Below are 26,259 nucleotides of genomic sequence, written 5' to 3' on the forward strand. Positions count from 1 at the left end.
CTCTCCTGGGCAAGTCCCTAGCAAGTTTGCTGGCGTGACAGTTTCACCTTAAAAGCCTTCAAACTCCTCTTCATCATCTGATATTAAAAGTTCATCAACGACATCTTGGTGCCATGATAGGGATGATAGGGGTTTGACTGGTCGACATTTTCTATGCTGTACTGTACAATGGGGCAGTATTGTGGTTGGCTGTTGGCTGTATACAAAGCCTGATTTGATTGGTCCCTGCTCCCTGTTTGCCCGCCCTGTCACTATAGCAGTCTGGTCCACCCTTGCATCAGCATCTCCCTGGGACCTCACTAGTGCGCAAGTGCGAGCTCTTCAACATTCTAACAGGCACCATGATAGCGCAAAATCGCGAATCTTCAATGCATATGTAAAGAAATATACGGTAACCCGAATTTACCACACTCGCAAAATCGCACACAGCCAACCATACACCCAGTATGGTATCGCGATTCGTGATTTTGCGCTATCATACTGGGTGTATGGTCGGCTGTGTGCGATTTTGCGAGTGTGGTAAAATCGCATAACAGCAAAATCGCATAACAGCCGAGCATACACCCAGCAGCGCTGCTGATGCCTGAACGGTATGTGGAATGAAGTGGGCGGGTATCGGGAGGCCACTATGGCACGGGGCAAGCACTATGGGCAGTCTATCTGAAGTGTACCTGGCGTATAAGACGACCCCCCACTTGGAGGCATATTTTTCAGGGCCAAAAAATCGTCTTATACGCCGGCAAATACGGTACGTCACTTCACTTCATGTGCATTCAATACAAGGGCAGGTTGTGTGAATTTGAATAATTCCTTCCTCAGGTAGGAAAGGATTTGCTGTGTTCTTCTTGCAAATGTTCCTATTCAACTATTTAAGTTGAAACAGAACAGCTCTCGTTGTTTATTCCCTAATCCAAACGGGAAGTTGACCTGGGTGACTTCCCTAGCAAGTGCCCAGCAGAGATGAGTGGCGGTAGCAATGGGGACATTTGAATTGAGATGACTTGCAAAGTGAAAATTGATTGTTACTACGTGTGACAGCTGATACTGGACGTCACTGTACAACTTCAGGTCAGCAAGTTCAAAACCAAGTGCTATTTCCTCGCTGTTAGGAATTCGTCCTGAAATAAAGATGCCAACCAGCCGGCCAGAAGGAAAAGGGTGGGCTGCCTATCTGACTTCTAAAAACGCCTTCTTCTCCCTCAGCGACCAGCAGGGAGACCGAGGTCACCCCGAGCTCATGCCTTCAGCTGAAACCACATCTCATCTCAAATCCTCCTGGCGATTTTCTCCTACAGGCAAAGTCAGTTTTGAATTCTCAATTTATCCTGATCCGCCCTATATGTGGTTTTAGTTGTAACCCTCCCCGAAGAATTTCTGAAAGGGGCGCATAATATTGAATGAATAATTTGCTGAGGTAACATTGCCTTTTCTCTGCTAAAGAGGAAAATACGTGCTTAGCCATCATCTTTTAGCTAAAAGCTACTAACAGTAATGGCTTCGCATTTTCCCGACATCGCCTTTGAAATGTTCTAGCTTGAAGCGTGTGAAATGTTCACTGTTCTTATGTACATTTCCAAAAAATTTTGCTAAAAATGCAAACATCTTTTCCAAGAAATATTTTAAATACAACATGAAGATACTTTGCAAACCATTATTTATATGAATTCCAGGAAGCCAGGATATGGCTAGCTCCAGAACTGGCCAGGGGGGATAAAAGCACTTCTTACTGTCTGAAGCAGTCACAGTAAAAGAATCCCGCCGAGCCCTAGCCGGTTCGGCTCAGTGGATAGAGCGACGGCCTGGGGACTGAAGGGTCCCAGGTTTGATTCCGGTCAGGGCACATACCCAGGTTGCGGGCTTGATCCCCAGTGGGGGGTGTGCAGGAGGCAGCTGATCAACGAATATCTCTCACCATTGATGTTTCTCTCTCTCTCCCTCTCCCTTCCTCTCTGAAATCAATAAAACTATATTAAAAAATAATAATCCTGCCGACAAATTCTGTGAGGTGTGTGTCTCAATACTGTGCCCTCCTCCCTCTGCCCCAGCTCCCCCGGGCCTCCGCCCCAGAGGCCCAGCAGAGGGCAGCGCCATGTCTGGGGAGGGAAAGGAAAAGAATACCGTGGGAACGGAAGCAGAAATTGAGCTAAACTAGCATGCATCGTCCCTCCACGGGCTGTGCTGGGCATTGACACGTGAAAATAAATACTACACAGGCCCTTCCTTAAGAAATTCATGGTCTCACTGATCACACGGAAGCTTGGACGAATATACTGTGATGGGACGATGACTAAATTGTATGACCAAGGCACAGTAATGGGCAGTCACAGCAATGCCAGGCGGGGGGTCATCTCCCTTTTCTTTCTCTAATATATTTTTATTGCCTTCAGACAGGAGGGGAAAGGGAGAGAGACCGGAACATCACCGCCTCTCTGAAGCCCTCCGAGACTTGCCTGAGCTCTGTGCTCCCGAACTCCTGGCTCTGGCTGGAAGGCACTGTCGCCATCGCTACCACACTCATCTCTACTGGCACTTACCAGGAACGTCACCCAGGGAAACTTCCGGTTAGGATCACAGAATAAACAAGAAGAACTATTCTATTTCAGCTTAAACAGTTGAATAGGAACATTTGCAAGAGGATCACAGCAGACCGTCTCCTACCCGCGGAAGGATTACCGATGCCTTCACATTGGAGGGGAGTCCCAGCACAGTCCTGGGACAAGGACGCGGTCAACAGCCACCCTTCAGGGTCACCCAGCGTCACATTAGCGGGCCTTCCTCCCGTGTCTTTATCTTTCCTGAGAGTGAAGAGCAGCTCCCCTGGGAGGGGGTCCTTCTCGGCCCCAGTAAACGGCGGAGTGAAGGATGGAAAACACACCCACTATGGAGCTGAGAGCGAACCGCACCAGCTGCTCACATCCGGCTGCCCATCCGATGGATGTCAGGCTGGTAGAAAGGGGCCCGTGAGCGTCTGGGCCCACCCCCCACGAGCCACACGTCCAGGCCACCCAGACCCCTGGAGGGTTCACAGTGCTGTTCTTCGGTTCCTCTCACGTGTCCCTCGCTTTCTGGGATGTGGACGGGCACAGAAACCAGCACCTCCCCGGACATGAAAGCAGTGATGGGAGACTGGCCAGGAGGAAGGAGAGGAGAACCATGCGGTCGGGGGGTGCTCCGGGCCGGCCGGGCCCCTGGGAAGAGGAGTGGAGGCAGCTCTGGCCTCAGAGCCTTTGGCACCAGCAGAGGTGCTCCCTGCCTCACTGTCCCCATCCCCGACCCCTCTGTCTCCAGTGAAAGCAGGAGAGGGTCTGACACTTTCCGGTGCCCCGGGGCGCCTTTGTCCACTGGAGAAGCCAGCAGGCAGGTCACTGAAAAGCCCTGAAGGGAAGGAGCCACTGTAACATGTTTTACTCTTCGAAATGGCCCTCTGCCTTCGGTGTTGGGGGAAAGAGAAGAAAAAGTAAACAGAAAAAAATAAAAAAGGAGAAGAAGCAAGGGGGGGTGGGCAAAGCTAGTGTTCGCCTAGAAGTCACGTCTCTAACAGAGTAATGCCCCAGACAATATCTTTGGGTAGAAATTTTTAAAAACTGATATCAGAAAGAGGAAAGATGAGAGAGAGAGAGAGAGAGAGAGAGAGAGAGAGAGAGAGAGAGAGAGAAAGGGAAGCATTGATGTGAAAGCGGCACATCTATTGGCTGCCTCCTGCATGCGCACCAAGCAGGGATCCAGTGAGAAACCTGGGCATGTGCCCTGACCGGAACCTGCAGTCTGCGCGCTTGTGGTGCACAGGGAGATGTTCCAACCAACCCAGCCACCGGCCAGGGCTGCAGGGAGCAGTTTTTATTTGTGGAAAAGACAGGCCATGTCGTGAGAAACATTTGAAACTGTCCACTGCCATCAACTTGCTGATGGATTTCAGATTTCATACCTGGTCCCATACCACCTCTCTGGAGCAGATTTGCACAATAACTTGCTCAGATATCACAGACTATGTATGTATGTAAATTTTTAAAAACAGATAGAAGAAAGAGAAAAGATGAGAGAGAGAGAGAGAGAGAGAGAGAGAGAGAGAGAGAGAGAGAGAGAGAGAAAGGGAAGCATTGATGTGAAAGCGGCACATCTATTGGCTGCCTCCTGCATGCGCACCAAGCAGGGATCCAGTGAGAAACCTGGGCATGTGCCCTGACCGGAACCTGCAGTCTGCGCGCTTGTGGTGCACAGGGAGATGTTCCAACCAACCCAGCCACCGGCCAGGGCTGCAGGGAGCAGTTTTTATTTGTGGAAAAGACAGGCCATGTCGTGAGAAACATTTGAAACTGTCCACTGCCATCAACTTGCTGATGGATTTCAGATTTCATACCTGGTCCCATACCACCTCTCTGGAGCAGATTTGCACAATAACTTGCTCAGATATCACAGACTATGCATATTGTGGGATGGGCATTTCCATTTTCCCAGTATGTCACTCCATGTGGCAATAAGCTAAGTGTTGTGCATGCGCTAAAGGAAGTGATTGTGGCATAAAACACTACCTCATATCCAAGTACGGGTCCAGCAGTTCAGAAAAGCCATTCATCTTTTTCTCATTTTTTTTTATCCGTCGTTTAAGCTGCCACACTCGATTAGTATACAGAGCACGAAGAATGTGATCTTTCTTTCATTTCATCATTAAATAAAAATTTAAACATGCATTTATATTTTCTATATTTATGATAGTTTCGGCATTTGAGACTTTTTAATTTCCTCATGGTCAAGCGTGTTTAATGACTCAAGTATAAATATTTTATAGCCTCTGCTCATTATTTCTCATTAGCAGCAGAGCCGCATTTTATCGAGTGAGGTGCACCCCTTAGGGTCCGCCAGGAACGTGGGGTGCCTGCCTTCTGCACAGACGCAGACAGGTGAGCGCAGACACTGCAGGTGAGCACAGACATGAGACAGGCACACAGAAACATGATACAAACAGGTGAGCACAGACCCAGGCAGATGAACACAGACAGGAGCCAGGTAAGCACAGGCATAATACAAACAGGTGAGCACAGACACAGAGAGGTGAGCGATGCCCACCTGATTACGGACTCACAGAACCCACTGTGGCCAGCCCACCGCTGGTCACAGTACTGACAGCTGACATGAAATCAAAGGGGAGACGCACTCTTCTCTCCAGGTGCTGGAGTCTCCCTGCTGTAAGCAGCACTAAGCCAGGTTCCCTGCAGGGGAGCTACACACCGACCTCCACTTCGGGCTCTGTCTGGGGCCAGGAGGGCTGGTCCTGGGGTTCCGGCACAGACCAGTTCAGTCCCTGACCAAGGGACAGAGCCAGGAATCAGTGTCCAGGTGTCACCTGCCCCTGTCAGAGGTCACTCGCATTGTAAAAGCACCTTCCAGCAGATCTGCAATGGAGCTGTGTGAATGTTCCTTCACAAGAACAGATGCGTCCCTAATTGTGGCCAGGAAACCAATCTTATTACTAAAATGTCATTTCAGTCAGATCAGGACCCCCAAAAGATCATTGCTGCTTTTCCAAATTACCCACAAAAAGTTTGGACCGTAAGTGAAACGCCATCCTGGTGACTGCATTGAGTTTCTAACAATAGTACTTGCTTTACGTGGGTTCGACACTGGGGCCTTAATTAGGCTGACCTTTAAAGAAAGAGCTTTCTAGAACAAGAATTCTTTACTGGACTTCTGCAGGGCACTTCCCGGGCAATCGACCCATCCAGATATGATGACACAGGCTTTCCGATCTCAACCTCTCATTTGTGTCGGATGCCAAATACCACGGGTGTCCCAAAAAATGTACGCACACTTTGAATGATCATTAATCCCAACGGGTTAACTCTGAAGAGAAAGAAACCTCAATGGAGCCATCAGCTGTTAATGTGTCTACATGTTTTGGGGACACCCTGTCTTTTTGTCACTTCCTCTGACAAACACCACAGTCCTCCTTAGAACCATTAGCACAATGAAAATGCAATGCCTGCTGAGAGCAGGTGAAATGCTGCCTCATGCTAAAAACCAGGTTTTTTGGGGTGAGTGAGGGTGGGGTCGGGGGGACAAAAACCAAAACCTGCTCTGACCAGCACTTTCTATGCAGAGGATCATTCTCAGAGTTTGCAGCGTCTGCTCCCGACCCATCCTGTCTAACTCTTCCCTCGGCTTCCATAGTCTACACACCTTTCTGCACCTCATTCCACTTGAAATCCCCGGGAAGGAGGAGGGAGCCCCCGGCTTGAGGGGCACTGTGCGTTAACCAGAGAAGAACACCTGTCTCCTTATGGTGTGGTCACGACCTTACACTTGGGTGTTGCAACAGTGACTTCCTCAGATAGACAGAGGAGACACAGTCTCACCCTTCAGTTCTATTAATTTTTCTCTATCAGCGGGGGTGGGGAACGTCTGGCCCTCGGGCCGTATGAGGCCTGCAAAATCATTGGGTCTTGTATACTGTGTGACTTAGAGCACACCCTGCACGTCACAGTCCATGGGATGCTTTAATCCCCATGAGGGACTAAGAAGAGCCATGTCAGGAATGAGAATCTTTAGAAGGACACAGGGAGTGCAGGTGAAAGAAAACGCCAGACCTGCGGAGGACAAAGGGACGAGGGGGTGTTGTTACCTGTACTCACCCCCACCCATCCTGATCCCCTCGCGGTCTCTTCTCCCAGCCTAATGTGAGAGTCAACCCAGGAACTGCTGTGGGAGCTCTCGGAACTGTGACAGTCACATCGCACACAAAGGCTCGCACTGTAGCTTCCTTATCCCCAGAGGGTAAAGAAGTGGTTTGAAAAATGTCTCCAATACAAAGTTAAATCGGACTGTTATTATTACTATTCTGTGAATTATAAAAATAGTGTATTTGATGCAGAACTAAACATACAGAAGGAAAGAAAGAGAAAGAAAGGAAGGCAAGAGAAAGAAAGGAAAGAGGAAGGGAAAGAAAAGAAAAGAAGTGAGACCTGGCATCGTCATGGCGATGGCCTACATTCACCAGGCAGTTCTCCTTTAAAAATAGTAACAATAGAATTTTTTTCCCTTAACTTTGCTGGAATCACTAATAGGTGCTTCCAATTACCAGAGAACAAGACTCATAGGATCGGGTTTTGCATAATTTTTCCTTTTACTTGCAACTTCCCAACAAAGTGCCACGCACTATTCCTGACTTCATTTGCTTCTTACGCAAGGCCGGCACTAGGACGACTTACTCCTCCAGGGACCCAACCAGATGAGAAGATCTAGGATGGCTACATTGCCAACAAAATGCCGGAGGTCCTGTGGAAATGACCTAACTCAGGCGAACACCGGGGAGTTTAGAAAATGGAAATTCTATTGTCATCACTTTCAAAGATTCCGGTAACACCCCTTCCTCCTGGGACACACCGACACTTAGTGGGGCTGGGAAACAAAGAAAAGCAACAAAACCACACAAGCAGCAGGTGCGGCGACTCTGCCACCCGGAGGGCATGCCCCAGGTCAGTGGGCTGCTCCCTGCCACTGGGCACCTGTCCATTCCCGGACCACACAGCGGGAAGTGTTTCTAGTTTATGAACGATGGCTCAGAGGGTCTGGAAGGTAGGTGCAGGCCAACCGGTTTCAGCCTCAAGTTCAAAGCCAGGATCATCTGATTTCCAAACTTCATTCAGTTGAATTTGACCCTGTTACCCACACCGCGCAGGTGAAGAAATCCCACTGAAATATTACAGCCCCACTTCCAAGCACAGCACCGGGTTACCGGGCAGGGACACCAGGGGGCCCCGTCCGCCATCAATATTCCAGTCCTCATACTAGGTGAGAAGCTATTTCTTCAGCTATTTTAAGTGAAACTTTTTTATTTTGCAAAAGGAAAGACTTAGTTTTGTTTTATACCAGAGCCCGGAATTTCCAGCCTAACTACTCAGCTCTTAGTACATTTAGCTGCAGAAGCACAAATACCACTTTTCTTTGATGTGGCATACACCTATGAACAGGCAACAACAATGTCACAGGGTGGCTTAGGACGTGATGAAGAGCAGGGTTCCTCTCCTGGACTCTGCTGATCTCTGGGGCCGATGATGCTGGTGGTGGAGGCGGCCTGGGAGGCGGCCTGGGGCAAGGTAGGAGGTCTCCCACCGTCCCTGCTCGCTCCCCAGTCAGACACCTCAGCACCCGGTCCCCAGGTGTGGAGGGGCAGCTGGGAAAATGTGCAGACACCACCAAGTGTTTCCTGGGTGACACCGTCCCTGGTCGGATACCCTCGATAGAGCACCTGTATTGAAACACAGTCTTAGTTCTGCACACCGAGGGGGTGAGTGTGGCGGGGGCGTGTAGACAGGCCCACAACAGTGCGAGAGACACAAAGGAGATGCTGGTGAGTGTAAAGGAGAACCTCTCCTTCCCCAAGGATGTGCCACTCACGCTGCGCTGTCCCTATTGCACCAGGGCCACGGTTGGTGACCTCGGGTGTCTATCCACATGGTAAGCTAATGTGTACAAGCAACACTCACGCTTTTGACGCACACCCTACGATAGCACCAGGCAGAGCGTTCATTCATCATTTACTCTGGTATTTTACAAAAGGGACTTTCCCTGATAGTAACCATATCGGGGTAAGAAATGATGTCTACGAAACTCCAACCCAACTTCAACACAGCAGTTATGACATAAAACCAGTAAGTCTACACGGCTGATCCCAATGTGGCCGCGAGGAGAAAGGTGATGGTGCGCGTTCGTCCTGACTCTGTGGCCCTTGCCGACCGTCAGCCCCGAGTTATTCGTGCTCGGGGCTGGGAAGCGGGAAGTGCAGAGAGCGGATCGTGGAAAATCTTTTCTTAACTGGTTCTGAAAAGCAGATATTTTTCCCACAGCAAGTCAGCAAGTTTGTACGGTTAATCGATCCGTTTTGATTACAATGAAAACTAAACTCCATTACCCAAGAGCATTCTAGATTCCAGAGGTAAATAAAGAGAATGGTCATCTCGCTATAGTTCAATCCTAGAGATGTTAAAGGGTCAGAGGGTAGGAAGGACATTTCCTACGCCAGGCACGGGGTCAGGGCCTTTCAATCTGCCCTCACTTCACCCACGTGACCTTGCGCGTGGATGTGGCCATCTCCTTGTAGGTGCAGATGGAGGCTCCCAGGGGAGCTTGTCCGAGGCCACACAACTGCCCAGACAGGCTGTTACGCCGACTGCCAGGTGCGCTGGGACATCACAGCCAATAGAGGGAAACATCGTATCCTTTTCACCAAGTATCCCGAAGACAACACTAATAGAAGAGGTTAGAAGCCTGAAGAAATGGTTTCGCCCCAGCAGACGTTCCGCGCTAGATAAGAATGCCGCACGGGGGTAAACAGATGTTCCCTAACCACCGAGCGTGTTACACGGCAGGTTCATAAATCAAGCGCTAAGTGTACAAATCATGTACCTTATTACACAGAAGACGGCAGCTGGAGTGATTTTCACAACCTCTCACGGAAATATGATGGAGCCTGTGTTCTTTGGGAAATATGTTGAATACACAGGAGTTTAAATTTACAGATGCTGCCGCCAGATAGCAAGCACAGTGAGGATGGGAGAGGGCGGCTATTCATGTAGTTATTCGAAGCTGCGCTACATGTTGCAGGATCACATAATTGGAATTATGACTATTTTGGCATCGAGAGAAGACACAGCCCACTCACCGGAAAGGTCCTTAATAAATCTGAATTTTATTCTCATCGGTCCCTCTCAGCCCAAGCGACTGCTCTGGTTGCTGAAAATATACTCCCAGCTGTCAGAATTTTAGTATCAATCAAGCCTCTCTGCACCCTGGGCTTCGCATGGAAAAGGCTTGGCTGATTCACAGATAAATCTGCCTCCCTCCCGTCTGTTTGTTTACGGCACCTGCTCGAGCTGGGAACCAGACGGTGACAGTGAGTTAAGGCCACACAGGCAGTGTCGTTTTCACTAAAGTGCACACAAGAGCCCGCCATCCACAGAATAAACACGCAGGCCCCCGGGGCCGGTAAAGGAGCAGCATCCAGGTTTTAATTCCGGCGGCACGGAACCAGGCTGCGCGCAGCACGATGGGCACAGCAGCCAAGTCCTCTCAAAGCAGAGCCCGGTGGTCCTGGACGCGGCCACAGCATCTCAGTGTCGGCGCCGCTCAGAGCATGGGCTGCGCCCCAGCCCGTGAGAAGGAAACCTCAACTCGCAGGCCCACCCGCTCCTGGAGCGGAGCCTGCGCTTCTAACAGGACTCCCCAGGGCCCTGGGGGCGCAGGAAGTTTGAGAAGAACTGGTCTCGGTATAAAGTTGTAATAGTCAACAGGCCCCGGCCCTGTGCTGTGCAGACATGGGATGGCTTTGGCAGTCTTGGAAGTTCTAGTAAAAATATACAAGTCTTTGTGTGTGTGTGTGTGTGTAATGCCTTTATGATTTGAGAGAGGAAGCGAGAGGGAGAGGGAGATAGAAACATCAATGATGACAGAGAATCATGGATCGGCTGCCTCCTGCAAGCCTCCTACTGGGGACCAAGCCCACAAACCGGGTATGTGCCCTGAATGGGAATCAAACCGTGACCTCCTGGTTCCTAGGTCAACACTCAACCATGGAGCCACACCGACCAGGCAAAATAGGCAAGTCTTTCACAGTATTGAGGTGTCTCCTGGGAAATGCTTCTCTGCTGACTCAGTGGAGAGCTAGACGTCACAGGGAAGCCCACGGCCAAGGGCACCAGCGGCCGGCGACCCCTTTTTCTCACAAGGTGGGGCACGTTGCCTAGCCAGCACGTGCCCCACCTTGCCCTTCCCTCCTCCACAGCTGGCGGTGGTGTCAGCAGTGGGGTGGACACTCTGAGTCTCGTACTGAATGGTCTTTGCTAAAGTACTGGCAGGAGGGAGCACCCAGGCACCCAGAGGGGAGCGTTCCCAGGCAGGAGAAGTGGCGCCCCTGGTGGCGAGTGCTGAGATGACACGTTAACTGGGATAAGCCCTGCTCTCCCTAGAGTTTCGGTTAGATCAATGCTCAACACTCAGGGCAGTTTGCTGAAGAGGAAAGAAATCCTCTGTCCAGAATGTGTAGCTCAGTGGTTAAGCGTCATCTTATGCACTAAGCCAGGGGTGGGCAAACTTTTTGACTCGAGGGCCACAATGGGTTCTTTAACTGGACCGGAGGGCCGGAACAAAAGCATGGATGGAGTGTTTGTGTGAACTAATATAAATTCAAAGTAAACATCATTACATAAAAGGGTACGGTCTTTTATTTTCAATAGTTTTATTCATTTCAAACGGGCCGGATCTGGCCCGCGGGCCGTAGTTTGCCCACGGCTGCACCAAGCAGCCACCAGTCTGAATCCTGATCAGAGCACATGCACGGGTTGTGGGCTCGATCCCCAGTAGGGGGCGTACAGGAGGCAGCCCATGGATGTTTCTCTCTCGTCAATGTGTCCAGCTCTCCAGCCCTCTCCCTCTTGCTCTATAATCAGTAAAAACATATTGTAAAAAATCCTTGGGTTGCTCGCCCAGCCCAGAGCCCCGTCTCCCAGAAGAACCCCTCCCAGAGCCAGGCCTAAGGCAGTCCAGTGTCTCCTCACCCCAAGAAGTGACAGAAGTGGGGTCTTCTCTCTGTAGAATTGCTGATTAGCGCATAGGGACTAAATTAGACCTGAACCCCAGAGCCAGTGGGTCCTGCTAATACAGGGCTAGGATGCCCTGGGAGCCGGTGGGTCCTGCTAATACAGGGCTAGGATGCCCTGGGAGCCGGTGGGTCCTGCTAATACAGGGCTAGGATGCCCTGGGAGCTGGTGGGTCCTGCTAATACAGGGCTAGGATGCCCTGGAAGCCGGTGGGTCCTGCTAATACAGGGCTAGGATGCCCTGGGAGCCGGTGAGTCCTGCTAATACAGGGCTAGGATGCCCACTTTTAACTGACTACACCTAACCCAGAAAGAAGAATCTGCAAAGCAAAAGGAAGTCGCATGGCAGACAGAGAGACAGAGAGATGTCACAGACCGCAGGGTCCCAGAAACACAGAAAGTCACACCTGCGCACCTGACCTCACTTCTGACTCCAGCCCAGTGTGGCGGCGGGCCCTGCGATGTGCCTGGTACTCACCCCGTGAACTGTCTGTGCCGGGCTAGGTTCAGGGTGGGAGGGGGCGTCTGGGCCAAGACAGCGGCCTGTTTCTCCTGTTTCTAAAGACACACACTCCCTGAAATTAACGTTGTCAGTTTGGCTCATCCACTGAATCGATGGGTGATATTAGGCAAAACATCTCTAATTCCTTACGTCTCTATATTTTAAACCTTAAAATGTGCATACAATTCCATCGAGACACCTTTTCTCCGAGGTCAGAAGTTTGGACAGATGCCGAAGCCACTTGAGAAAAAGGCAGATTTGCACAATTCAAGGCTCTGAGCAGGAGCCAGCGCGGGGGCCCTCGGAGGAGTGCTGGCACTTTAAATAGACAATGTAGCCAGCGACACAGCAGGCTCTGTCCCTGGGGAGGCCGCCTCCCCCGTGGCATCTGACACAACGTATCCCGCAGACTCCTGCTGCTGCCAGTGCCTCTATTTTGAGTTTAGAACCTTTTCATTTGTATTTTCCCCAAATGGCTTCTGTCTGCTTGTCAAGTGGGACTCTCGCCTCGCCGGGAGTCCTGGCTCATGATAAGAAGCTGGGCTGGCAGGGCTGCTGCCGGCGCCCGGAACCGGGAGGCAATCTGCCCTCCCCTGCACCCGAGGGCGATGCCTGCAGCGCCAGCCTCCGCAGCTCCGCTCCGCTGCCTCCTGCTCAGATCAGACTCCCAGCACCGGGTCCGGGCCGTGCCCACCCCGGCCCATGTGTCACGGCCACTCTGACGTCACCTGGCAGGTGCACTTCTTGACCCCGGTGCGCGGAAGCCCTTAAGGGCACTGATGGGTGAAGAGCAGCCACCTCTGCTCACCTGGAGGCTCCGCACGGTGACTATGGATCCCGGGCCTGGAGGCGAGGAGCTGCGTCTGAGCCCAGCTCTGCCACAGGGTTACTGAGAACAGTTACACCCGAACGTCCGATTTTCCTTAAAACAAACAAACAAAAACCACACAGCCCGGCTGGGGTGGCTCAGTGGTTGAGCAGTGACCCATGAACCAAGAGGTCATTGTTTAGATTCCTGGTCAGGGCACATGCTGGGGCTGTGGGCTCGATCCCCAGTAGGGGGCGTGCAGGAGGCAGCTGATCAACATTCCTCTCTCATCATTGGTGTTCCTATCTCTCTTCCTCTCCCTTCCCCTCTCTCTAAAACTCAGTGAAAGACATATTAAACACACACACACACACACACACACACACACACACACACACAAAGGAAATGCTGGAAGCTTCCTTTGGGTTCGGGTGTAAATATTAGGACACACGTTTGCGGGTCAGGAACGAGCCTGGCATAGCGCCAGTCTCCGATGGGGCTGTGAGGACCGCGGGACCCCCGCCCAGGGAGGCTGCTTTAGGCTCTAAAGCACGTCATTCCTGTGTCTGCGTGGCCAGGCCCAGTCAGCGGCTCCCAGGGGAAGGAGCGCCTCCTCCCTGTCCTGAGGGAGAAACACTAATTTCTGGGAAAGTGAGCTTGTGGCCTGGACGTGAGGGAGACGCCGGGCATCGTGGAAAACGCACAACGGGGACAAGGGCACTGCTGTGTGCGTGACAGAGACCCTGGACAAGTCACCGAACATTCCAGAGCTGCTTCCTCCACCATAGTGGAGGTCAGTCATTGATTAGATTCCTGGTCAGGGCACGTGCTGGGGCTGTGGGCTTTCCCGGGGGCTCTCTGCTCCCAGGTCCTGGGAACCCGCATTCCTGGCAGCAGCCACACTGGACGGTTCTCTGTGCAGCACACGGACTGAGCTCCCGCCGTCCATGTGTGAGTGGAACTCAGCCCGGGACGCTAACCCTGTAGGTCACTCCTGACACATGGCACCACACGGGGCGCAGGAATGAGGGTGCATGCGGGGCGTTCTTGCTGGAGGCTGTGGCACACGCTGGGCCTGCATTCACCCAGACTGCGCAGGCGCTGCGACCACCAGCCCTCGGTGGGCGGCCTCCCGTGTTGGGGTTTCCTATCTTTGCTCCACAAAGTCGGGTGCCATTTGCCTGCTTCGCTCCCCATTTTCTCTTTGCTTAAATGTCCTTTGGTGAGCGAGACATCCAAATGGTCCTGGAGGAAATTCCATTTATAAGCATCAATAAAATACTGACCGGGAGCTGTTCATCTGCAGCTGTTTCTCGGACTGGAACTTTAGGAGGAGACATGAGGAGGCCCCGCGGCCCTCCCGAGGCAGCTCCTGGGCCTGAGGAAAGGACCAAGCGCCGCCCCCCACGGCCACTCCGCTTCAGTCTTTGTTTCCGCATCATGACTGTCTTTAGCTCATACCGCACGTGTCTCCCTACAGCCGGCACCTGGCTCTTTTGTTTGAAATCATGAGCAGGAGGACAATCGTGTCCCGGGTACCCTGACGTCCCTTTCATGTCGCTGCCAGCAGCCACTTGCGGAGGTTTTATTGTCCTGCCTGTTCCCTCCCCCTGGAGCGCAGGTGAGGGTCAGAGGATTACTGGGCAGCTGTGCCAGGCACCTGCTTTTCCACTCCCGCCGTCCCTGCGCCGGAGAACCTGCAGGGGGCGCCTCAGGTCCTCTCCTCACCAACATGCTCCGTTCTGTGCTGCCTGGACCAGCCTCAGCCCACCTGCAGATCCTGTGACTCTCACTCTCCTTGGAGAGCCTCCTTCCTCCTCCAGCCAGGACCCAGGCCGCTGTCCTCCCCCCGCAACCCTTTTTCTCAAACGGGGATTAAATGGTAAAACCGCCACCACCGCTTCTCTAAGGCCCGTCCAGTCCTTGATCTTTCAGACCAGGGCCTGTCTCCCTTGGAAGCGGATCTGACGTTTGGGGAAGGGTGTCCTGCTCTCACCGCCATGCCCTGCCCCCGCCCGGCTCACAGCGGTACCTGGACATCCCCCTCCCCCGCTGATATTTCATCCCTTTCAGATAAAGGTGGGGGCGGCTTCCTTTCCAGTCCCCCACGTGGACGCTTCTCCGATTTCTCCAGCTGGTTCCCGCTGTTTGTTTCCAGGACTCAGCTCCTCCTGTTGCCCCAGCAGCTTCCCTCTGAGATCCTGTTCCGCTTTGTAGCTGAACGTCTCCGCAGAGTAACATCATCCCGTCCACGGGCCTGTGAGACCCGGGCCAAGCTAAGCCATTTGCCAGTAGCCAACCGTCCCCGGAAGCTGGGAGGCTGAATAAACGCTCGTACAATCTTTATATATATGCTTTTTTTAAAAAACTTTTAGGACCACACTGATAGCAATTCATCGGCCTTTGGGTCCTATTTGTTAGTACGTCTTTGACAGCGATGCCCAAACCCTGGGAGTCGGTGGCCTGGGGACCAGTTTTAAAGGGGAGGCTCTCCCGGGAATCACATGCTGTTTGCGGTGATCTACGGGGTTCCTATTCCCGATCACATGTGCGGCTGAAAGGGCGGCTGTACTCAGTGTTCTAAAAACTTTGCTCTGCATTTTGACAAGCTACCATATGTCTTAGTGCAAACACGACACAGTGAAAACGTGCCCGAATGTCTCTTTTCCTTAGGATAAGAGCGATGGCTCGCACTTATGTTGAAAGGCCTTAAAAAGTATCTTAGAGCAATCGACCAACACTTGGTTGTAATATTACCCCTTGAGGCCCTTCTGATAGCAAACCTAATTTCTTTTTTTTTTAAACCTAATTTCATTCATCCCATCAGTGCCATGAGGCGTAACGGTTCTTTACAAGAGGGCTGACCACATCGTTTTTTGCAGTTATGTAAATTAGAAAGAATTACGATAAAAACCATGGAATAATTAAGTATTAGAATGTTGGGATAAAGTAGGATATTCCCTAAAAGCCTGTCAATTCTAAATCTGATGAGCTTAAAGCAGAGACCGATTTATCAAAGGCACCAGCCCCAATTCCCATTTTCTAGCTGAGAAAACTAGCCTGTGACGTGTAATGATTTCTCCAATATCGCACAGTTGGCCAATGTCAAAGGGGAAGGAAACCATGACACCTGATACTCAGTCTGCTTTTCTTCCCTTTCGTTAGTAGAGAGTTAAGTCCTAGAATGATGAGATCATTGTGGATCATGTGATCTGAACACTGTTTCTTAGAGATTAAAAAGTTGATGCTGGAAATTTCTAGTTTTGAAAATGTGGTGGACTCAGCTAATAAGGTAGACCAACACCCGCCTACAAACAGAAAACTAGTGAATAAAATATAACCACATTTTTAAAAACCTGTCAAGCTTAATAGAATATGAGTGACCTCTGAGGACGGCTAAGATCACGCAGCGCGTGTCAGCCCACGGTTCACAGACACGCTAGGCCTTGCGGCAGCACCGGGCTCTGAGCCAGGGCGTTCGTGCCCCATCAGACAGAACCTCCAAATAAAACGGGGATCCCTTAAATCCATGAAAGGAAACTGGAAAAACTAGGCAACTGGCCTCAGAATGAGTATGAGATTTTCCTCTCTGCCCTGGGCTCTAGGTGTCCCCTCCAACAAATTGAAACCAAAAACTTCACTGAGTGAGAGGACCTGATCTAAATGTATACAACTCACGAAATGTAGAAAACTCACACAGGAACTGGTCTGGGATGCTTCAACCCCAGGACATTGATAAAAGCAAACCCTGGGGCACGCTTTCACCCCACAGGGTGCAAGCATCCCCCGGGGAGAAACACCCAACCTCAGCTCACAAGATGCAACTATCAACTAGAGGGAGGGAAAGACACCACCCGGAAAGGACCAGCGGGCACCGGGCACAGAACAGGCAAGGGAAGCACCAGAAACACGGCATTATGAGCGCGGGCAGACAGTAACAGCATGTAAAGTGATTGCAGATAAAAAGGAATGGGGTCCACAACAGAACAATAGAATACTGTGATAAAAAACACACACCAAAAAAATAAACCAAAGAGAACTTCTCGAAAAATGATTATTGAAATTTCTAAAGGCCAATGGCCACTTGAGGTTGCCGTTAAGTGCTTTTCACAAATCTCCTGGTTCTCCTTTATTTCTGGGAAGAGATTAATATCGTATTTCCCTGCCCTCCTTGGAGTCACCAGGGCTGCGGCTGCCTTTGCCGATGTTATGGAAGCAGAACTGGCCTGTGTCCACTTTGGGAAGGAGCTTTCAGACCTAGTCCACAACCCCCACTCTCTTCCTTTTCCCTCAGTAACTGTGGACTCGCTCCCACTCAGCGACTCCATCCACAGGGGTCCCTGCGCACAGCAAGGAGCAGAGCCCCCAGGATACCTTGTGCTGGGCAGGTGACACGAGGGAGAAATAACCTCCGTGGTTCTAGCCCATGAGAGTTGGGAGGTTGCTAGTGCAGCAAAAGTTAGCTGTCTGGACTGACACACAATGGTAAGTAGCAGAGCAGACAATGATGAAGAAAGGATTTAATGATTGGACTAGGATTTTTTCTTTTAAATCCTCACCTAAGGATTTCCATGGATCCTTAGAGAAAGAATGGAAGAAGGGAGGGAAGAGAGACGATGGAAGGGGGGCGGGGGAAGAGAGAGAGAGCGAGAGAGAGATGAGAGAGACACATAGATTGGTTGCCGCCCACCTGTATTCCAACTGGCGCTTAGGGATGAAACCTGCAACCCAGGTACATGCCCTTGATTGGTAACCAAACCCGTTACCCTTCGGTCCACAGGCCGAAGCTCTAACCACTGTGAAACACAGGCCAGGCTGTCGTAGGAATTGGAAAAATTTGCCCAGAATGCAAAATGGAGATATAAAGGAATAAAAAAAATAATGAAATGATAGCTGTAAGTTATGAGTAGGAGGAATAAATGGTCCAGAATAGGTATAATTAGATATGCAGAAAAGGACAAACAAGCAAAATGTTTCATGTCAATATTCAAATGAATGATGGATAAGACTTTTTAAAAACTGAAAAAGGGAAATTTGTCTTCCAGTTGAAAATCATCACATGAGAAAAACTAAAAATAAATGCATAATTAAACATATCATAACGAGAGTGTAGCACTCCCATCGCAAAGAGAAAATCTTAAAAGCAAACAGAGAAGAAAAGACAGACCACATAAAAGATTGTCAATTTGACCAACAGAAGACTAATTAGCTACTGTAACAAAGAAGAGAAAACAATGTAACCCTGTCCTCAAAGTACTGAGGTGAAAAATATTGTCAATTAGGAATTCCAAATATAGTTTAACATTATACATGCAAAAAAGCCAAAGAATGATAATTCATGAAAAACAATATTAAACAGTTTACTATTAAGGGAACATATGGGTATGTTGAGGCAAAGGGACCTGAACTCAAAGGAAGTGAGATGCCAGAGGAATGATGAACAATAAATTAATAAGTGAGGGAAAAACCTATATAAGTTGAGCCTTGATTATATTAAATGTAAAACTAATAATTATGAACTGGAAGAAAAATCAAGTTGAGCTGAAATACTATGCACACAACAGTAACTTGAAACTCTGAGAGGCATGATTAGAGTTACAAGTCTATAGGTCTGATTGGAGAACACTATTAAAATTGGGGCACTGCTCAGCTTACATTTTAAGTGAATCTACTAAAAATGAAAGAGTCCAAAGTAGAAGAAGGGATAGTGAAATAAAGGAAAATAGGTTAGCCCATTAGCAGGTGGGAAGAAGAAATATATGGAAACAGAAAACCAACACAAGATATGCAGAGACACACACAAAAACTATCACAATATATGCAGGCACATAAAACCTGACACAAAATAAGATGGTAGAGAGAACGTTATAACATTTTGGGATTCAAAATAAGTTCAAACAATTCACTTCTCTGGATAAAAGAGAGAAAATAAACCAGATTTAAAAAACAAACAAACAAAAAACATAGCTCACTGCTACTGACAGGAGACCTGCCTACAGTGAGATATGAGGGTTGAGAGCCAAGTAGGAGAGAAATCCTAGGCAAATGTTAAATAACCGCAGCAGGTATGGCACTATTCACATCAGATAAAGTAAATATTAGGTTAAGAATCATTATGGAGAACAAAAAGACTCATTCCATAAGGATCGAAGGTCAAGTCAGGAAGTTCAAGGGAATCTGATGCCCATGCATGACCAGTAGCCCCGTCACAGGACTGAGCAGTGACGCTGACCCTGACCCTCACTCCTCACCCTGGCCTTCCCTGCCTGGTCTCCACGGGACCTCACATAGTTTGAATGCTTCACTGGTTTAGATGTCTCCCTGCTGGAGAGCAGATTGAAAGATCAGGGCCCTGACGCAATGTATCTGCAGCCCAATTGCTGGATCCTAAGACAGGGGCCCGGAAACAGTTAGAGCCCAATAAATGCTTGTTGAGGGAACAGAGGGTCCAAAGGCCACGCACACGGCCTGCTCCTGCCCTTTGTCCACAGGGAGGGCCGGATGGCCCCGAGCAGCCTGGCGGTCACAGCGAGCGGGTCACTCAGCCACCTTTTCATAGTGAAGCTGACAGACACCTGCTTGGCGTTACAATGTATCATACGCTCCCTGAATCCTTCAGTGACCTCTCAGTGCCCACACTGCGATCGCCATTTCAGTCTTCAAAGCCAAAGCCAAAGGTGAAAGAATACATCTCTACTATATTCTACAGGAAAAACTCATCGATAATAAAAATGATGGACGCAGGACATGGGCATTTTCCGGCAGCGGCTTATTGTCTATTACATTCGGAAACGCCAACTGGGACACATTTTAGTGTCAGCAACAGGGGTGTTCGCTCAGCTCCAACATCACCCCCAGGGTGTGGTAATGCTCCCCTCCGCACAGGTGGCCTCATCTGGGCCGGGAAAGGCCCCGGGAGCGGACTGCAGAGAAACAGAGAGTGTACAAACCCCGCTTTAAATATATATATATATTTATTGATTTCAGAGAGGAAGGGAGAGAAAGAGAGAAACATCAATAATGAGAGAGAATCATTGATCAGCTGCCTCTTGCACGCCTCACACTAGGGATCCAGCCTGCAACCCGGGCAGGTGCCCTGTCGGGAAATCTAACCATGACCTCCTGGTTCATAGGTCGATGCTCAACCACTGAGCAACACTGGCCGGCTGCATGTGGTCCTTTATTGGCTGGTTTCTTTCATTATCTTAGTTTTAAGGCTTGTACAGGGTGAAGCATACATCAGCATTCATTTCTTAATCAATTTTAATTGGTTAATAACAAGATGAAAATACAGAAAGGAATGTGACCACCTCACTCCATTTGCTCCACGTGTGTAGGTTGGACTAAACTTACTGGTATTAACAAAGCAACTTTAATTCATGCAAATCCATGTAGCTTGCTAGTCTCCACTTTACAGGTGAGGTGGCGGGGGTGGGGAGGAACACCCTCAAAGAGATTAGTTTATCTTCCCAAATATGGGAGCAAGGATTGGAGCACAGGGCTCTGAAAGCAACGACCGAATATGCCCACTTGGTAGATGGATACATGACAGGACCCCTCCATGGCCCACTCAGCCACTGGACCTACGATCCCAGGTGCACCCGGGACAGACTCGCAGAAGCCGAGCCAAGCCCGGTCCATCAGTTCTGCCGGCTCTGTCGGGGCAGCGAGGCAGCCAGTCAGAGGCCCGGCAAAGGAGGCTGCCCAACCATCACCGCCCTCAGATTCCACGACACGTTCTTCACCACGAAAGGAACCCTGGGCCCCGCAGCCGACACGCCACACCCTTCCCTCCCCTCGGTCCCCGGAGCCACTCACATCTGCAGAGGAAGGCGGCCGCCGCTGGCTGGAGCCCTCTGGCCCACATGCCAGCCCCAGGCCTCAACACCGCACCTCAGGGCTGGGGGAGACCCAAGCAGCCGACCCGACATAGTGACCCGACATAGTCGGGGAGACAAGACCCGGGATCACTGTTTTCAGCCTCGGGTTTGGGTGGTTTGTTACAGGGCGATACTAACGGGCACAGAAAAATGCCGCTCTCCACGTTGGCTCATGAGAAACATCAAAGGAATAAGTGAAATAATTCTGTTCTAAATTTTTAAAATTGAGTGTTAAGAATAATCTTCCCCGAGAGTCAAAATCACAGGCTAATACTTACATGATGCCAACAATCCCTGTGCTGAATAACTGAGCATTTCTATCTTGCTTGGCAGATAAGCTGGCCATCAAGAGATAATTACTGCACCTTTTAAAACAATTCAGCACTTTCCTGTGTGCGCACCAGTGGAATGAGCTCTCTCTCCGCTGTGATGCCTAGTTCACCGCCGTCAACGTGAACATCAGTCAAGGTCACTTTAAGGACAGACGCTGCGATGGATGGACTGTGTCCCCTTAAAATCGATGTTGAAATCCCAATTCCCTGACTGCCAATGAGACCTTATTTGGAGAAGGGTCTTTGCAGATGTGATCACGTCGGGACGAGGTCACAGTGGAATAGGGTGTCCCCTCACCCCATGACCCGTGTCCTTATAACAAGAAGGACATTTGGACACGACACGCAGGGGGACCGGGAGATCTGAGTGACGGAACTTCGAACAAGGAACACCAAGAACTGCGAGGAACAGGAGGTGGAGGAGGCCAGGACGGAGCCCCTTGGCGCCTTCAGGGGAGCCGGCCACCTGCACCTCGAGCTCAGACTCTAACCCACGGGACCGTGAGAGAGGAAATCCCTGTGCTTGGTAACACCCAGTTCACGGTGCTTCCTGACAACCGCCTTGGGAAAGCGACAGACACCCCTGCACAGACACGCTGCACGTTTGCAGATCTGTATCTTTCATTAAGGGAAACAACGTAGACAGATTATTCCTGAACGTTTCCCCCTGAAGTCCTGAGTATTTGTAGGGCCGAGTTAACTTCATATTCGTGTAGATTTGACTAATGAAACATCCTCTCCTGTAAAACCATTTGCAAAACTGCAGCACCATTTACCTCATTCTCCTTCATTCCCAATACTCTTTCCATTACGCCAAACTCTGGAGTTTTAAATTCCGAAATTCATCAGAACCACAGAAAGGCGGCCTGAGGGAGCCCCCCGCAGAGAGACCTGGGAAAGGTCTTCTTTTCCTACGCGCAGGTTCAGTGTACCTGTCACTGCCTTCACGAACTGCAGCCTTTCGGAAAACCACCACAAATGAGCTCATGGTGGCAATCTGTCCCGAAAAGTTGTTGCTGTTTGTTTCCATAGAAACTAAGCACGCCAACCAGAGGCGAAGGAGCTGTGAGGAGCCTCTTCCCTGTGGGGAGCTTACCTTTCAGGGCAGTTCCTGGGGCCGCATGCTGTGCAGTGACTGCATGTCAGTGATTCCTAGAATGAGAACAAAACACACAATTAGTACCTGTGCGAGTATAAATGAGCTCATCTGTATCAGATGCGTCACTCCTCCCACTTTACAACGGGCTTAGGAGGAAATGAAAACCCAGTGCAGCCGGCGTGGCCTTCGGGACTGATGGAACCGCCCAGAGGGGCCAGATGGCCAGGTCCTCCCTGCTCTGCCTCCTCTGGCCACGTGACGTCGGACGACTCCCCCCCCAGCCTGTGTTAGTGGAAGGACTCCAGGAGCCCAGGAGACCTGGTGGTGGTCAGACTCAGTAAAAAGAGATCATCTCCTCAGAAGGCACTTTCCAGAGGGTTTAATATCATGAAATGGTGAGCAAGGGAGGAGGAGACCCCCGCGGTTCTTGGTATTTATCTAAATATGTAAAATGAGGGTAAAGATACCACAAAACAAACTCTCCCCATAAATACGGCATTATCTGTCCTCTTAAGGCGACCAAGTTAAACTTAGATTGCAAAATAATTTTGCACCTGGGAGTATTTCCCCCTGAAGCAATAGTTTTTCCCCTCTCAGGAAAATATACACACAATATTATCAAGAATAAATGCATATATTCATATCTCCATGTTTATGTGTAGGTGTGTGTCCTCTAAATGAGTTTCTACTGTACATAAATTTACATGTGAGTAAAGTCATTGTCTTGAGGTATTTTTATGATTGAAAATATCACTAATGTAGATGTATATGTAGATTGGCCACTCAGAAATATCATTAATTACACAAGTCTAGTCTAACTTCCATTTACGTGTAGCTTTCAATGAAAACGGATTCACTGTTCCTCATTGGAAACACTGCCCAACCACTGTGTTACAAAGTGAAGTAACCGAATGTACATGAGACACGTTTCTCTCCTGACAGACAGACTGGAGACAGAGCAGAGCCGGATGTGAACGATTCCAGAGTTTATAGGACCACAGATGTCCTTCTTAACCACGCCGATATGTCAATTTCCAAGTGGGAATGGGAGAGAGTAGCTCGGACAGAACCAAGCCTTCAGAGACAATCTATCACAAGGCTAAATAGAAACCAAGAATAAAGTTAAAACTGATATGAATGAAAACTAAAATAATGGTACTGAAAACACAGGCTATTAAAATTACGGTGACCCCATGCAAGGGAAAGGAATTTTGGAAACCTGATCTAAAAGCATGGCCCTTTAGACATCACAGAAGTCGGCATTCTGGTGACTGCTCCGCCCCATCACTCGGGAGAGCTTGTTTGAAAGCCCTCAGCAGTCTGGATCAGACTCTCACCATTTCCATCTAAACCTACGGAACTGGAGGGTTTTGCTGTTTTGTGTTGTTTTGTTAATCCTCACCTCCAGGTATTTTTCCATTGATTTTTAGAGAGAGTGGAAGAGGGGTGGGGGGGGAGAGAGAAACATCGATGTGAGAGAAACAGTGATTGGTTGCCTCCTGCAAACACCCCAACCAGGGCTGGTGATGGAGCCTACAACCCAGGTTCATGCCCTTGACCAGAATCGAACCCGGGACCTTCCAGTCCACTGGCCGACACTCTATCCACTGACCCAACCTAGCCAGGGCTGGAGTTTTAATGAACTCTCCCAGGGCCACGTGGCTCACACCTGGGTGCACACACGCTGACCGCCGATGGACCCGACTCCTGAGTGGGAGCTGTTTTACGGCTAAGTGATCCAGGGTTGTTCCAAGGCACGTTTCACAAGTGGGGCAATGCTTCGGACAAATACGTGTTTATGAGGGAGATAAGAATTAATGTGCCCTGTGAACAGAAATGGGTCCCCTCGGGGCTGTAAGGGGAATGGCTGGGCCAGAAGGGTATCTGGCATTTCCCATTAGGAGAGTCGAGCAACCCAAGGCCTCCACGTGGATCCATTCGCCATTTGTGTCAGACTTCTTCCCTGAGAGGCTATCGGGGGCCGGTGCTGCAGAAATGAAAATATCTTACGAACGAGAGCTTACCTAGGATGCTCTAAAAAGGGTTTCGCTGTTGCGATTGTAATTATTCTTAATTATAACCGCTGTTCCCTTTAGAGCAAGGGAACTCCGGGAGTGCCTGCGCGATTTGCTCAGAGAGAAAGACCAATAGTAATCAACAAAGAAATGATCAACCGAACGTAGGCTCCTGCATAATAGTTTCAGAGTCAGCAGCGTGGACGGTTCTGAGCTCGCGTGGATACTGGCCTCGGGATAACCCATGGCAGGGAAACGTGACACAGGAAACTGGCGACGGTAATCCTTACGCGCGTGGCAAATTACAATGAAATACTGACTGGCGTCTTGTATAAAATGTACGCGCCATTAACCTTAACGACACCGATAAAGCTGCACAATGAAGGTCAACGACAAGAGCAGGTGTCCACCTGGGACACGGGAAATGTCCATTAACGCTACGGTAACATGGGGCGTAGGTGTTAAATGGGAAGGGTGACTGAAACCAAACATTAAACCCAGGGTGACACAGGGACCATGAATTTGGGCACATAAGCTCCACTTGGCCAGGACCCCCTGCCCTATGCCACCGAGGATGTTTCCTATGATGTGTGTGTGTGAACTAGTTTTCTTGTTAAAAAAAATGTTTTTATCGTTTTTGCAGGGAGAGAAAAAGGGAGAGGGAGAGAGAGAGACACTGATCAGCTGCCTCCTACACACACTGTGGGGATGGAGCCTGCAACCGGGGCATGTGCCCTGACCGGGAATTGAACCAGTTACCTTTTGGTGCAGGGATGGCACCCAACCGACCGAGCCACGCCGGCCAGGGCCGACTAGTTTGCTTATCGCGCAGCTCTGTCTACAACATGAACACATGTCATGTGTGTTGAAAGATAGCAAAGCATTTTAGAGCTTGAAGGGTCAGGGGAGAAAACTCAGTTCCACGTCACAGTGGAACCAAATACCCAGCCCAATGGTGGGCTGCAGGCCAGGGTCTGGTGCCTCCGTCTAACGCTCCCTCCACAATTCCATCCCCACGGCCCTCGGATTTTTGTTCCCACTGCTTTCTCTTCGCTAAGGCACCTTCTGCCTTCATTCTCTGAGGTAAAGGTTGGGGAAGACCAACTTTTCAAATAAAATAAAGGAAAAAACGCCAAAAATGTGGATTTTGATGGATACCCAAAATGCTCTTGAGATCTTCCTTGAAATTTGAAAACATTTATTTAGTTATTTTTTTGTTATTAATATAAATGAGGTCTTGGAAGAGTTGAACTCTCTTTTTATAAGTCTCCTCTCTTTGAAGAAGCCAGAAAGGATTTAGGCTCTCAGACCCAAAAATGTGGTTTCTAGGCATTGCTCACTCAGCTTCCTGTCCCTCTGGCATATCTCTGCATATTCCAGAAGTCTAAGATCATAATGGCGCTACTTCTCTTATGTGGTACTTGTGAATATGAAGTAATGTACATAAAATGCTTGGGAAAACAACTATTATTTTTCCCCTTCCATTGAATCTTCCCTCTTTCATTGGAGGAGTATAAACAAATTGCAGCATTTAGGATCGTACTAACAGGCAGCGACACGTGGATTTCCAAGACTCTGTCATGACAAGAGAGAGCTTCAGGGGCCTGCCCATGCCACAGACAGACAACTTCAATACGCGAAACAAAGCGCTCGCCTGCACACAGATCGGACCATGCCCCCCTCTGCATCCTCAATTAGAACAGAGAATCCGTGGCTCTCACATACAGGGAGGGGGGCGATTATACAAAAACCTGGTTAATCTTAGAAATGCTTCAAGGGGGAGAAGTGCAGAGACATCCTGTGCAGGGGAAAGACCCTGGCGTGTGGGAAGACACTTTGGTGTAGCTCACCATTCCTGAGGGAGGCAGGTGTGTCTCCAGCCCATGGCAACTGCTTGCCCAGATCCTATCTGGTGAAGGACTGACTCATAGGACGAAGTATGGATATGCTCACCCACCTGCTGTTCACCTATCAGATCACCCCATCCAAGATTAACATTCAAATTAACTTTGACCTCCAGGTAGAGAAGTACCAAA

At 49.7% G+C, this 26,259-nt stretch overlaps 1 protein-coding gene across 1 annotated transcript in view; it reads right to left on the reverse strand.

Annotated features, from left to right (window-relative positions):
* Nucleotides 1–22,263, reverse strand: part of CNTN4 (contactin 4) — a 332,854-nt gene extending 310,591 nt beyond the window's left edge. The window contains exon 1 of the mRNA XM_015568361.1: nucleotides 22,206–22,263. The gene's annotated coding sequence lies outside the window, so the exon portion shown is untranslated. The remainder of the gene's footprint in view (nucleotides 1–22,205) is intronic.
* Between the last annotated feature and the right edge of the window lie 3,996 nt (nucleotides 22,264–26,259).

Source organism: Myotis davidii, unplaced genomic scaffold (assembly GCF_000327345.1).
Source record: "Myotis davidii unplaced genomic scaffold, ASM32734v1 scaffold663, whole genome shotgun sequence".
NCBI lineage: Eukaryota > Metazoa > Chordata > Mammalia > Chiroptera > Vespertilionidae > Myotis > Myotis davidii.